This window comes from Jaculus jaculus, chromosome 2 (assembly GCF_020740685.1).
Source record: "Jaculus jaculus isolate mJacJac1 chromosome 2, mJacJac1.mat.Y.cur, whole genome shotgun sequence".
Classification (NCBI taxonomy): Eukaryota; Metazoa; Chordata; class Mammalia; order Rodentia; family Dipodidae; genus Jaculus; species Jaculus jaculus.
The window spans coordinates 131120467-131134493 of record NC_059103.1 but is presented as its reverse complement, the minus strand read 5'-3'; the positions used below and the strand labels follow the sequence as shown (position 1 = coordinate 131134493).

At 39.3% G+C, this 14027-nt stretch overlaps 1 non-coding gene across 1 annotated transcript; it reads right to left on the bottom strand.

Moving 5' to 3' along the window:
- Positions 1 to 9413: 9413 nt before the first annotated feature.
- On the bottom strand, positions 9414 to 9622 carry LOC123458906. Its single transcript, XR_006635848.1, has one exon. It is a non-coding gene; the product is annotated as a small nucleolar RNA U3 (small nucleolar RNA).
- Positions 9623 to 14027: the final 4405 nt, after the last annotated feature.

The window sequence follows — 14027 nt, the reverse complement described above, 5'->3', positions numbered from 1 at the left end:
CTAACATCTGGCAATTCATTGTGGTGTCAGAAGGAAGAGTGAGGTATACTCGTGTCCCAGCACAGCTATGGACTGGGAGGAGTTCGGGGACAGTGGAGCTGAGAAGGCTTTTCATTTTCTTCATGTTTACTTTTGCCATTCTCCATATGATTCTCAACTGGAATCCAATCCAGCTCAAAATCTACCTCCTGCATAACATTCTGCTTGGCTTCCCTGCATATGAAAGTACTTCTTAATCATTTCAACCATGTGGTGCTTATTTTCAGCCATACATTATTATTTATCTTTTTCATTTGGATATACAGAGTTGTGCTGGCTAGATTAAAGAGCTATAACTTTGGAGGAACACTGTGTTGCTTTTATCCAATTTTGCACTTAATCTAGCCTAGGGTCTGCTCCCTAGCATGCTTATTTGACAACAGAAGAGATGAGCAATGCCTTCCGACTTAATTTGTCTTCTGTGGCTCTGTGCTGCATTGTCAGGAGAGCTCCATTAACAGCAGAGGCACTTTGTGAAACCTCTTTTCTCCTTGTGGAACAGAAGGCTACCGGCCAGACTTCCAGAGTGGGCTATTAACATTCTGCTCACTGCCTGGAACATGTCTATAAGACCAAGATTTCCAAGATGACATTGCTGCTACAATTAAAGAGATGAGTAACCCTGGCTGTCATTATTTCTCAGTTGTTAGGAAGAAAAGGGAGGGAGGGTAAGAGATGGAAGGAAGTGAGGGAGAGATGGAAGGAAGGAAAGGAAGAAGAAATAAATCTGTTTGTGTTGGTTCTCCTCCAGGGTATTTTTTATACTGATTAATTTCTCACCAGTATTGACCTGTTGATCGCTTCAACATTCAAATTCACTATTTATTTCATTAATGATTCATTAACTTTGTTTTTATATTGACCGCATGACCTGGAAAATGATTTTTGACTGTCATGCTGACCTGGTCAGTGAGGATTGTATTCTGTATGAAATGCAGCCATGGCGCTGAAAACGGATACAGCAGGACCAACAGTAGACCATGGAGTTCACTCAGGGTAGTTAGATGGGGACTGCCTCATTTTTCTTTGTTTAAACTAATTTCTAGAGTCATGTCTCTGTTCTGGAATAAACATAAAGAGATAAATTAAGCAAGGTATTGACCATCTCCAATTTTCTCTTGTCCTTTTCAACAAGCTTGTATTTCCATTAACCTACAGTGCTACAGAATGAAAAATTGGGAACTCCTCTTGTACATATATTTATTTACCTCTGTAAAACAGCTCCAGTCCTAAAGGATAAAAATCCTTCCATTAAATTTTGGGAGTTGTGTGAATTTTAAAAATTTCTAGGATGCTTTTAATAATCATAGTTACTTCCAGAGTACTTGCTGTTATTATTTATGTTAAGGAGATTATGCCTTGAGGCTTTCATACCAGATTTGAGGTAAATTTTCATATTCTCCCTTTACAGATGAGGATGCCTCTCAGAGAGGAGGCTAACCCAAAGCCATTCAGTTAATGTGAGGGCTAGGGCACCTGGGTCAGCCTGAATGCAAGGCCAAGTTCTTAAGGGTCATACTGCCTCAGTACGGTACCATGAAAAGAGCTTGTATGATTTGTCATGAGTTTTAGTTGTAACTTTCATTGCTGGTTCTCCATGTCATTGGTTTAGGAGGGCAGTGTTTTTTAACTTAAATATGGACCTTTTAACACACAATGAGGGGCCAGTAGTATTTATGAAAAACAGAGGCAAAGAAAGTAGAGGAAAGATGGAAGGGCAGGTTGAAGAAACAAACAGGCACTGGCAAAGGTGGGAAGAGAAGTTGTTGTGAAATCTTGTAGACACAGTTTCAAGTCCTGCCCCCCCCATCTCCATGGCAGCCACTTAATGCCAAACAAATGAAATCAACTGCCACATCTGTAGAAATAATGTGAATAATAGCTCCATTTAGAGAATAATGGCATGCTCATTATCTTGATTGTGGGTATAATTTCACAGGTGTATACACATGTCACAATTTACAAATGTACTCTATGTGTGCAATTTTTTTGTATGTTAATTATACTTCACAATAAAGCTATCAAAATGATAATACTATCAATATCCCCTGCATCACTAGGAAACATGAGAGGTAGAGTGTGCTTAGATACCCACATGTAGGTGTTCTCAGTAAACAGCTCTTGTGACTAATGGAAGGTTTATTCGTTGCTCCTAACTATCCCCTCCCTTCCTTACTTTCTTCATTTCTTTCTTTTTCTTCTATTTATTTTTAGTCAAAAAATATTTAAGACTATAAAATTGTATGCACTTTCAGTATTTTAGCTTTATTAAGTCATACTTGGGGCACATTAAAATAACATATATGTAATATTTTGGTATCTATATACCACTAGATGCTTTCTACAATCAAGCTAACTAAAGTGTGTGTGGTAAAAGCATTTACAATCTATTTTCATGAACTTCAAGTACATAATTCAAGACACTTAATTATAATCCTCATATAACATATTAGATCTACACAACTTCTTCATCCTAGAAATCTGAAGCCTCACACACTCTGAACATCTTCCCATTTTCCTACTACTCACAGCCCATGCCAAGCACCTGGCCACCATCATTCTACACCCTGTTTCTATGAGTTATTCTTTTATTTTTATACATATATATATAATTGACAACTTTTATATGTACAGACAACAAACCATGGTATTTCCCTCCAATCCCTTGCATCCCCCTTCATAACTCTGCTCTCTGTCATATACCCTCCCTCTCTCCATTAGTCTGTCTTTTAATATGATGTCATTTTCTCCTATTATGAGGGTCTTGTGTAGGTATTGCTAGGTACTAAAAAGTCTTGGATATGGAGGCCAATTTCTGTTCAGACAGTTGTATATAAGGAGTGGTACCCTTCCTTAGACTCTTACATTCTTTCCACCACCTCTTCCACAATGGACCCTGAGCCTTGGAGGGTATGAGATGTTTCAGTGCTGGACACTCCTCCATCCATTCTTCTCAGCACTAGGTTGCCTTTTGGGTCATCCTAGTGGTCATCACCATGTGAAAAGAGAAGCTTCTCTAACCAGAAGTGAGATTAGCATTAATATATTAATATGAACATTAAGTGTAGTGCTTTCAGGGCAATTTGGTAAGAGTGATATATGCATTTATCCACACAAGAGCAGGCTTTATACCCCTAAGTCTTATGGCTTCCCCTGCTTAGGCTTTTGATTAGGTTTCCAGTACCAGCCATAAATTCCCTCCTATAGAATGGGCCTTCAGTCCAATTAGGGAGCAGTTGGTTCCCCAGAGCAAACATGAGAATATGGCACTCGTTCAGTCATTTGACCTATCTGGCCAAACTTGAGGCTCTCAGGGTCCACTGTTTTCACCACTGATGATTTCTGTCATCTATAAGGCTGCATACAGTGCAGATTTTTCCAGCTTTCAGTTGGTTGGTCTACAGGAAAAAGGTTTTCTGCTCAGCACCAGATTGATTTCTCAGTGACTTTGCTGCTAAGGCATGTCAGCAATAGGGTCTTACCATCTCTTCCTCATGGGAAATGGAGGGCCTTGGCAATAGCCTGTAATGTTTTGGAGGCACCAAGTACTTTCCTGGCCAACAACTTACTGGAAGGTATCCCATTCATGGCACTGAAAATTTTCTAGTAACAATCTATGGCTTCTGGGTGTGCCATTACTCATGAAAGTAGATTTTCATGTCTTATTCAGAATACCTTGAATTTAGATTGACCCTTCCCCACCCCATGCCCTTCTTTTACACAATCCCTTCCCCTGACCCAGCTTAGGCCTTTCCCCTACCTGTAATCTGTTCTTCTACATATATATATATATATATATATATATATATATATATATATATATATATATATATATACATCCCCTAAAGTCCTTCCTCTCCTCCCTCCCTTATACCTTTCTCTAGCTTATGGGCCTCTACTATTGATTTTTGGTTCCAGCTCATACACAAGTCTATACAGTTGTAGCTAGGATCCACATATGAGAGAAAACATGTGACATTTGGCTTTCTGGGCCTGGGTTACCTCACTTAGTATGATCCTTTCCAAATCCATTCATTTACCTGCAAATTTCATAATTTCATTCTCCTTTACCACCAAATAGATCTCCATTGTGTAAATGTACCACATCTTTACTATCCATTCATCTGTGGATGGACATCTAGGCTGGTTCCATTTCCTAGCTATTGTGAATAGAGCAGCAGTAAACATGGTTGTGCAAGTATCTCTAAGGAGAAGAGTCATTGGGATATATGCCTAGGAGTGCTATAGCTGGATCATATGGTACATCTATTTTTAGCTGTCTCAAGAACCTCTACACTGATTTCCACAATGGCTGTACCAGATTATATTCCCACCAAAAGTGTAGAAGAGTTCCCCTTTTACCACATCTTCACCAACATTTATTGTCATTTGTTTTCTTGCTGGTAGCCATTCTCATTGGTGATCATTTCTGATGAATTTATAATTTTTTATGGGACTGTATTATCTTGATTTTTTTTGGTATTATAATGTAGCAACTTTTGCATCCTGAATTGACTTAATGCTTGGGTTTTCTATTTATCTGGAGTGTTCTCAGAGGTGTCAGTCTGCCTTTATATACCCTCATGATATGAGTTCAAAGGGCCAGGTGTAGCTCTTGTCCCCCAATCCAGCCACAGAAGTAATCCTAGGTGTTGAGTTTGCTTGCTAAGCAAGTATTCTAGTGAACTGGGTGGAACAGTTTACCGGCAAATTCTAAAGTTCAACCCAGAGACATACACAATCAATAAAAACCAACACAAAGTATGCAATTGTGGGGGTTAAAACAAACAGATAGTCTTATAAAATCAAATTCCCTAAGGGTGTGTGTTATTCTACACCCTTAATCTTGTCATTTGGGAGATAGAGATTTCTGTTCTGAATTAGGTTCCAGGTCAACCTGGATCTGAATCAGACCCTGCTCCCAATAATGACAGAAGCAAAAGACAAAGGCCCTATAAATATGGAAGCATCAAAGGCAATAATATTTAACCCCCAAATACAGGTTATTTGAAAATGGTAAAGCCAACCAAGAATATATAACCCATAACATGCCGTGACAAGGAAAGAGAGATTAGCTCTTTCGATCCAGGCCTATGTACCTGTTTTATTTGTTGTTGTTGTTGTTTTGTCAGTCAGCCTCATTACCTTTTGGGGTGGCTTCCAATCTCACCAATGCTGAGTGCCCCCCTTGATCCCACTGTGCTGTGCTGTGCAGCTGGAGCTCTGATCAGCTCTGCTGGCTGCACTGCCACTGGGGGGCGAATGTCAGAGGTTCCTGGTTCTAATGGTGGGCGATGGGGAAGTTCAGACTTCTGCACGGCTGACGAAGTCCCACCTGTATCCCTTTCAATAGCTCTTTGGTTGATGTCAGCTTTCCTCTGTTTTCTTAATTTTGCAAGGAGTCTGATGAAATCGAAAAAGCCCCTTGTTTAGTTTCTGCTGCTGCTGCCCCTTGGCACACCTGGCAGGGCAATGCTGTTCAGGTGTGTGGATCAGGCCATTTTCTTCGTTTGGTGGATCTTGGTCTCTCCAGCTTCTCTGCTGTGTGAAAGAATACCCTATACTCCTTTGCTTTTCATAAGAGTGTATTTTGCTGGGGATTTGCTTAAATTCCTCCCTAGGCTGGATTGGCATGGCTCCTAAACCGCCATCTTACCTGGAATTCGAGTTATTCTTTTAGACTCAACATATGAATAAGTTAACATAGTATTGTCTTCTGGTTCCTGGATTGTTTTACTTAAATTCATTGGTGTCATTAAAAATGGATAAAAAAGGATTTTCTTTTTAAAGGCAGATGTTATACGCCACATCTTCTCTATTCACTCATTTGTTGGTGGATACTTTCCTCCATATCCTCACAAGCACTAGTTATATTTGCATTTTAATGATGGCTATGCCATGTGTGAGGTGATAGTTCTCTGTGTTTTGATTTGAATTTCCTGATCATTAGTAATGATGAATGTTTTTGACCTACGTATTGGCCATTTTTGTATATCTTTTGGGTGGGTGAAGTGTCTATTGAAGTCCTTTGTGCAGTTATAAGTACAGTTATTTATTTTCTTACTATTGGGGTTCTTTATGTAATTTTGAAATTAATCCATTAGCTGATACATGGTTACAAATATTTCCTGCCATTCTGTATGCTATTTCTAATGTCTGTCTATTGTTTCCTTACAGTAGAGAAACATTCTAGTTTGAAGCAATCCAATTTGTTTATTTTCCTTTTATGTGCCCATGGTTTGGGGGACCTAGCAAAAAAAACTTTGTCCAGACAAATATGAAGATTCTTGTCTATGTTTTCTTCTAAAACGATTATAATTTCTGGTCTTATTTATTCTGAGTTTATTTCTATTATATAAAGGTCCAATTTCATTCTTCTGCTTGTAAACACCCAGTTTTCCAGACATCCTTCATTGATAGGATCCTTCTTTTCCCTTTGTGTATTTCTGGCACTGTCTATGCAAAAAAGGAAAGGGGCAAATGTAAAAATGGCTTAATAGTTAAGGCATTTGCCTGAGAGTCCTAAGAATCCAGGTTCAATTCCTCAGAACACACATAAGCCAGGTCCACATGATGGAGCAAGTGTCTGAAGTTTACTTGCAGTGGATGGTGGCCTTGGTGCATGCATTCTCTCTCTCTCTCTCTTTCTCTCAAATAAATAAATAAATAAATAAATAAATAAATAAATAAATAAAATATTTACAAAACATAGCTCTTATCTCAATGACATTAAGTGACAATTTATTCCGGAGCCAAGTATGAGTAAGCATGACATGGGGAACAATATTCAGGTTGTCCCATACCACGTTGCAGCATGTTAATATTTTCATGAACTTGTCATTACAGAACAAAATGAGATCATAAATCAAAGTACTCTACAAATACATTGGTACAAACATCCAGTAGGTTGGTTATAGCAACATACAGAAATTTCTACCATAGACATCAGATGCTATGCATTTATCAGTATAAAATTCACTCTTGGAAATGTTCTTCCTTTATCTTGTAATATTTTGAAGGTAATTGTGCTCACCACTATAACAACAACATCTGATCAGTTTTGGCATATTAATGTTGAATAAAATCTTTTTCCAAGGGAAACCTAAACATATGTATATTCACCCGAGATAAGGCTTACACAATAGAGTAAAACACTATGGGACCAAAACCCAACTTTGGTGTACCAACAGGTTGATTAGCGTTCTTTAAAGAGTGCAGATTTGAGGATACTTACCCGAGCATGAGCAGCTACATCAGCACAAAGTTCCCCTTCATCCTAGACCTCATGGAAACTGTATCAAGTCCCATTTCCAGCTAAATTTCTACTTTCTCTACACCCTTCTCCTCACCTCTCCCTCTTCCCTTCTCCCTTTTCCTTCCCCCTCTAACTTCTCCCTCCCAAGCTTTTCTCACGATCACTTACAGCTGCTCAAAGGGAAAGGAAAAATCTCTGGAAAGCTAAGTGAGTCTTGTGATCCTCACCTCCTCCACCTACTAGGAAGTGTCAGTAGTTCCATTACCATGGCCATCGATCTGGCTATCACAGTATTTTTCCTCCTCCAAGTTTACTAGATCAAAACATTCTATGGTCCAAAATGGCATCATGCTATACACAGAGGAGAAACTGTCATACAGGAGTTATGTGTACAAGTTTCCTTCTTATAATTGACTTTTAGTTTAATAACATTGTGGTCAGAAAAGATAACTGGGAGGATTTCAATCTTGGTAAATTTGTTAATAAAATCATCTGTTATGAGATGGATTCATGTACACATGAGTTGGATGTGAATTCTGCTGCTGTTGGAGAGCATTCTCTGTATATATCTGCTAAATCTTCCTCAAGTAGGCTGTTTCCTTGTTAATTTCCTGTTGGCCTGAGCTATCCCTGTTTTCAAATATTGCTGAACAAACACCTGACCAGAAGTAGCTTATAGGAGGAAAGGGTTTATTTCAGGTTTACAAAGTCCAGGGAAAGTTCCATCATGGCAGAAGAAACTGGCTCACTCCAGCTTGCATCACAGCAGAGAGAGAAAAAAGCAAACACAAATAGCCAGAGCTCAAACTACTTTAAACACACTTAATAGGGATAGACTGAAGATGCCCCTAGTAACATCCCCTCTCCCCCCAGCAGGACTTCACCCACTAGGGACTCAAATTGTAAGCTCAATCTTAATAATAATAATAAAACATATCTCTGGGGCCATACATTCAAGCCAGCACAACTTGGTACTTTAATTCCTTACTACAACTACATTCTATCTTATTGCTATCAAAATGTGTATCTTTTAAACATTATATATCCATTAACAGATTACTCTAACCATAATTTTTTTTTTTTTGGTTTTTTGAGGTAGGGTCTCATTCTAGCCCAGACTGACCTAAAATTCACTATGTATTCTCAGGGTGGCCTAGAACTCACAGTGATCCACCTACCTCTGTCTCCTGAGTGCTGGGATTAAAGGCATGTACCACCAAGCCTGGCTCTAAACATAATTTTTAAAATAACTTTTTTTAACTTCTATATTTAATCAAAAGGTAACTTGCATACCATCCTTACTATATTATTACTTTTAGGATGCTTTCTACTCTCAAGTGTTACATAATTTTAGGTAACATCCTTTTAATTTTAACTTAAAAACTTCCTTTACTATGTCTTATGAAGCAGCTATAGAGGAGATACATTTCTTCAGTTTTTATTCATCTGGGAAAGCCTTTAACTCAGCTACATTTCTGAGGGACAGCTATGCTGGGGATAGTGTTTTTTTAAGCTTGTTTTCTTTGGATAACCCACTCTCTGGCCTGCAAAGTTTCTGGTAAGAAATTCACTGACAGTTTTATAGAGGCATAGATTCTTTTATATATCCTGAGTTACTTTTCTCCTGATAAATTCAAATCTTTTTTTTTTTTTTTTGGAGAATTTGATTATACTATATCTTGGTAAAGATCTCTTTACATGTAATTTATCTGGGATTGGTTGTATTTCATAGATACAGGTATTTATTTCTCTTTCCAGATTCTTAAAGTTTTTTGTCATTCCTTTTTAAAATAAATTTCTATACCCTTTCCTTCTTTTCCATTTTGACTCATTTAATGGTATTCCATAAGTTTTATTCACATTCTTTTTTATCTTTATTTTATTTTATTGAGAGAGAAAGAGGCAGAGAGAGAGACAGAGAGGGAGGGAGAGAATGGGCGCACCAGGGCCTCCAGCCACCACAAATGAACTCCAGATGCATGCACACTCTTGTGCATCTGGCTTATGTGGGTCCTGGAGAATTGAACTGGGATCCCTTGGCTTTGCAGGTAAACACCTTAACTGCTAAGCCATCTCTCCACACACCCCCATTCTTTTTTTAGTTTGTTGTTGTTGTTGTTTCACTCAGAGTGGTCCTCTCCCTCCAGCTCCCCTGAAGACGAGCAGGAACGATCATCAATGGCAAGTGGCAGTTGCAGCAAAGCAGCACCAAGAGCAGGCTTCGCGCTGAGGAGAGAGCACTGCGCCTCCTCCTCGTGGCTCATGGTCCTCTACACAGAGAAACTTCTCTGCTAATGAACTGTAGAACTGATCCCTGAAAACATAGTTTTTTTATTCACATTCTTTATTCTTTGTTTCTTCTTTGTTCCTCTGACTAATTTAAACAATTTGTCTTTGAGCTGATTTCTCTTTGTCCTGATCAAGTCTGCTGTGGAAGGTGTCTATCAAAGTTTTTAGGACAGTAACAGTTTTCCTTTGCTGCAAAATCTGTTTTATTTATATATCAGGTTATCTATTTACCTATCTATTTATTTATTTATTTGAGAGAGAGAGAGATACAGATAGACAGAGAGAGAAAATGGGCACACCAGAGTTTCTAGCCACTGCAAACATACTCCAGATGCATACGCCACTTTGTGCATCTGGCTTTGCATGGGTATTGGGGAATTAAACCTGGGTCCCTTGGCTTTGACAGAAAGCACAATAATCACTAAGTTATCTCTCCAGCCCTGATTTTTGTATGCTTGGTTGTTTGTTTTATGTTGTTTTCAAAGGTTTTGTGAGTTATTTTATTGGTATAACTTTCTACCTCTAACTTTCTATTTAGTTCATATACTGTTTTTCTGATGTCAAGTAGTTGACTATCTGCAGTCTCTTGTAGCATACTGAGCTTATTTAAGACAGTTATCTTTGTATTATTTACCAGGTAGTTCATAAATTGACATGGTACACCAACCTCGCAAGATTCTTGCCAAAACAGACCAAGGTGATCCGTTATCCAGGGTAGAAAAGGATTCTTGCTAACATGACTTAGCAGGATTCTTGCAGACTAGACCACACCCATCTGACTGAGGGCTGAGGCTGAGGCTGAGGCTGAGGGCTAGTTGAGAAGAGAGCTCAGAGGCATCTGACTGCAGTGTGGGCCAGGAGAGCATTTTTGCCTAATACACCCAGCAAATAGTTGTTTGCACTCACCAGGTTCCTTTTGAAATGCAAATGTCCACTAAGAAAGATATTAATTTCTGTCATTTGCATTGATTACTAATAAGTTATAGGAAAAAGAAGCTGGTGGAGGCAACTGGAAGACAACTGAGAAGCATAGTCCTTGGAAGAGGGCAGCAATACGCAAGGTACTGAGAGCTGAAATACAAGTAATTCTTCCTCCTGTTTTCCATTTGGCTTATGCTCCTAGAGTCATGATTTAAGTCAATCATTTTAATTGCTTATTAACTTAATATTAGTTTTAGAGATGCAGTCATTAACTCTTGTTATCCATATGCATTTAAAAGTACATCACATCCATGAGATGGAAAGTTTGCTCAGTAGTAAAAGTTGTTTTTCTGCTGATGCCAACATAAAGCTGGATACAAAGTGGTACAAGCATCTGCGATCCCAATGGACCTATGACAATGGGAGGTGGAGAGCTAGGAGCTTGCAAATAGCAAGAGAAGCACTGTCTCAGAAGGGTAAAGGAAAGGAGAAACATCCCAAAATTGTCCTCTGAACTTCACATATGTGCCATGGAAAAATATGTGTCCACATACACACACATGCATATACACACATAAATAATTTTTAATATTTTTTAATTTTATTTATTTACTTGAGAGAAAGAGAGAAATGGGCAGGTAGAAAGAGAAAGAGAAATAGGCAGGTAGAAAGAGAGAGAGGGAATTGGCATGCCAGGGCCTCCAGCCACTGCAAACAAACTCCAGATGTGTGCACCCTCTTGTGCATCTGGCTTACGTGGGTTCTGGGGAGTTGAACCTGGGTCCTTTGGTTTTGCAGGAAAGTGCCTTAATCTCTAAGCCATTTTTCCAGTCCCATAAATAATTTTTAAAAATTTAAAAATCCATCACATTCAGACAGAACCCTACAGGCTTCACCTGAAGCCCAGTCTATTCACAAAGCAATTCAGGATGGGGAGCGTGGGAGGGGAATAGAGGCCTGTCTGCTATTAGCTCCACACCTAGCAGCCAGCAAGATCAAAAGTTCATCCTCAGAACATGTCAGTTATAAATGTTGTCTTCAGAAACCTAAATCTATACAGAAAGCAAGCACAATCTTCCCACAAGCTGCTGGAGAAGCGCAGGAGGTCAAGCTGATGCTGGCCACCATGAACTCCTTCCCTGTGTGTAGACTCTGCTGTACCCCTCCCTGTGCAGGTGCCTCTCAGCTTCGTCCTAGATGCAGCTCAGGTTCCACTGGGCAAAGCCAGAAGAAAGCCACAATAGCCATTGTTTCTCCTCCTGGCAATAAGTCAAAAGCATGAGGGCCTGATTTTTTTTCTTACAGATTTATGCCCGCTCCTAGACTATGTCATTTCAAATGCTCGACTAGCTATTTCATTCATGACAAATGATGTGGGTGCCTGGAAGGAGCTGGCCCGGGAGGAAAGACTAGATAGCTCAGGAGTCTGAGGGACTAGCAGTGCGTTTCTCTGGCTCAAATGCAATTTGCTTAATGGAGACAACAGCCTGTTGTCTGGAATCTCCCCCATACCCAGCATGCCTTGCAGAGGTGTGTGCAGTTGTAGGCCATTGCCGTTTTCATTTGCATCCCCTGAGTGAGAGGGTGTGGCTTTTTTGTGTTCCTCTTGCATTTGCACACTGTCTTGAGATGTGTTTAGGTAACTCGCCCATTTTCTCTTTGGCTATTCTTTGTTGCATTACAGAATTTCTTTATCTGCTAGGTATAAGCCATTTGTCATGTGTGTAAATTGTCAGTGATTTTTCTAGTCTCTGCATTTTCTACCAATTTTTTTTTTTCTTTTTGGGTTTTTTGAGGTAGGATTTCACTCTAATCCAGGCTAGCCTCGAATTCACTATGTAGTCTCAGGGTGGCCTAGAACTCATGGCGATCCTCCTGTGTCTGCCTCGCAAGTGCTGGGATTAAAGGTGCGTATCACCATGCCTGGTTTATCAATTATTTTATTCTAATAGCTTACCTTGTTTTTGTTTGCTCTCTAATGACTTGGGGGTTATGTTCTCTATGGGAAATCTGTGTGAAGATAACCTGAGGTTTGACACCAGTAGCTTTATCCTCTTACTTTATTGATTTTCTTATGTCTGTGGTGCACCTTCAGCCTTTTCTTGTAGGTAGTGTGAGAGAGGTCAACACTTAACATTGTTTATTCTTCTATATGGATATTCCATTATTATCTCAGCACAATTTGTGCACACTTTCCATTCTTATGAAATTGTTTGATGCCCCTGTTCAAAATAATTGAATTGGACATGTATGGTGTTTCCATGACTTTGATATGTTTTATGTAAAAAAAAAAAAAAGTCACTAAGTGACTTCCTCCAAAAGTTAGTTTGTGGGGCATGAAGGGAAAAAGAGCACCCCAAATCTGTTTGACAAACCAGGTCTGTGCTCAGTCTGTCCCCAAAGAGAAGGTGTCAGCAACCAAAGAAAGAGGAATGCTCAACTAGGCAGGTGATGGCACCAACCAGAGGCTCCCAAGCTCCTGATAGAGAACAATGACCTAAGGAGTGCTCATCAGCAAAGCGGTTGGCATTGACAAAGTGTGGCATCCTAGCACATTGTCTTCATTACCTAATCAAAGAATTGCCTGCAGGGCTTCATTAAGCTCTGGGGAGTGGAAGCTTTGATCAAAACCACCACACTGTTCACTCTTAACCTCAAGAAAAATACTTGATTATCTCATCAGTGCCAGAACACTGAACAGAAATAGAGTTTTATGACTGTCTTCCATCAGAATTAAGAAGTAAGTCCTCATTTTTATGTTCTTATTTCCTCTTCATAAATTCTAAAGTGATTTCTTATCAGAGGTAAGCTGATGAACTACTTTTTCAGCCCACAGCAAATATATCTTCTTAAAGTTTTGTTGGAGAATCTTCCAATTATTATTGTTAATTTTCAAATTCAGTGAAGTGGCCTTATAAATGTTCTTAGTGGTGTTCAGAAAAAAAATGTAACATAGCTCTTTAGATTGTATTGACCCTGAGAACTTTGTTGAGTCTTTTTCTAAGGTAAGAGACATGAAGTCAAGTTCATGATTTCAAAGCAGTTGCATAATTACATGAGAGACCATTAGAGCCTCATCTCAAGGCCAGAGAGGACTTTAAGAGAGAGGTGAAAGTCCTGGTGTCACCTTAAGATGCAGTGGTGTCACAATACTGTGCAGTAATTTGGAAGATTCAGCAGGTAAGAGAGCTATGTAGATAAACTGTCTAATTTTCTTGTGGGAGATTCCACCAAACAATGCAGAAAATCCTACAATGAGCCAGGCATGATGGTACATGCCTTTAATCCAAGCACTCAGGAGGTAGAGGGAAGAGGATCACTGTGAGTTTGAAGCCAGCCTGAGACTACATAGTGAATTCCAGGTCAGGCTGGGATAGAGCAAGACCCTACCTTGAAAAATAAAAGCCCCTCCAAAAGAAAATCCTACAATGAAAGTAAAGACCTTATAGCTGCTTATAAATAACCAAGGTAAGGTACAGGTGCTACAGACACCCTTTAGGACCCAGAGGCTATTCTGAATGTG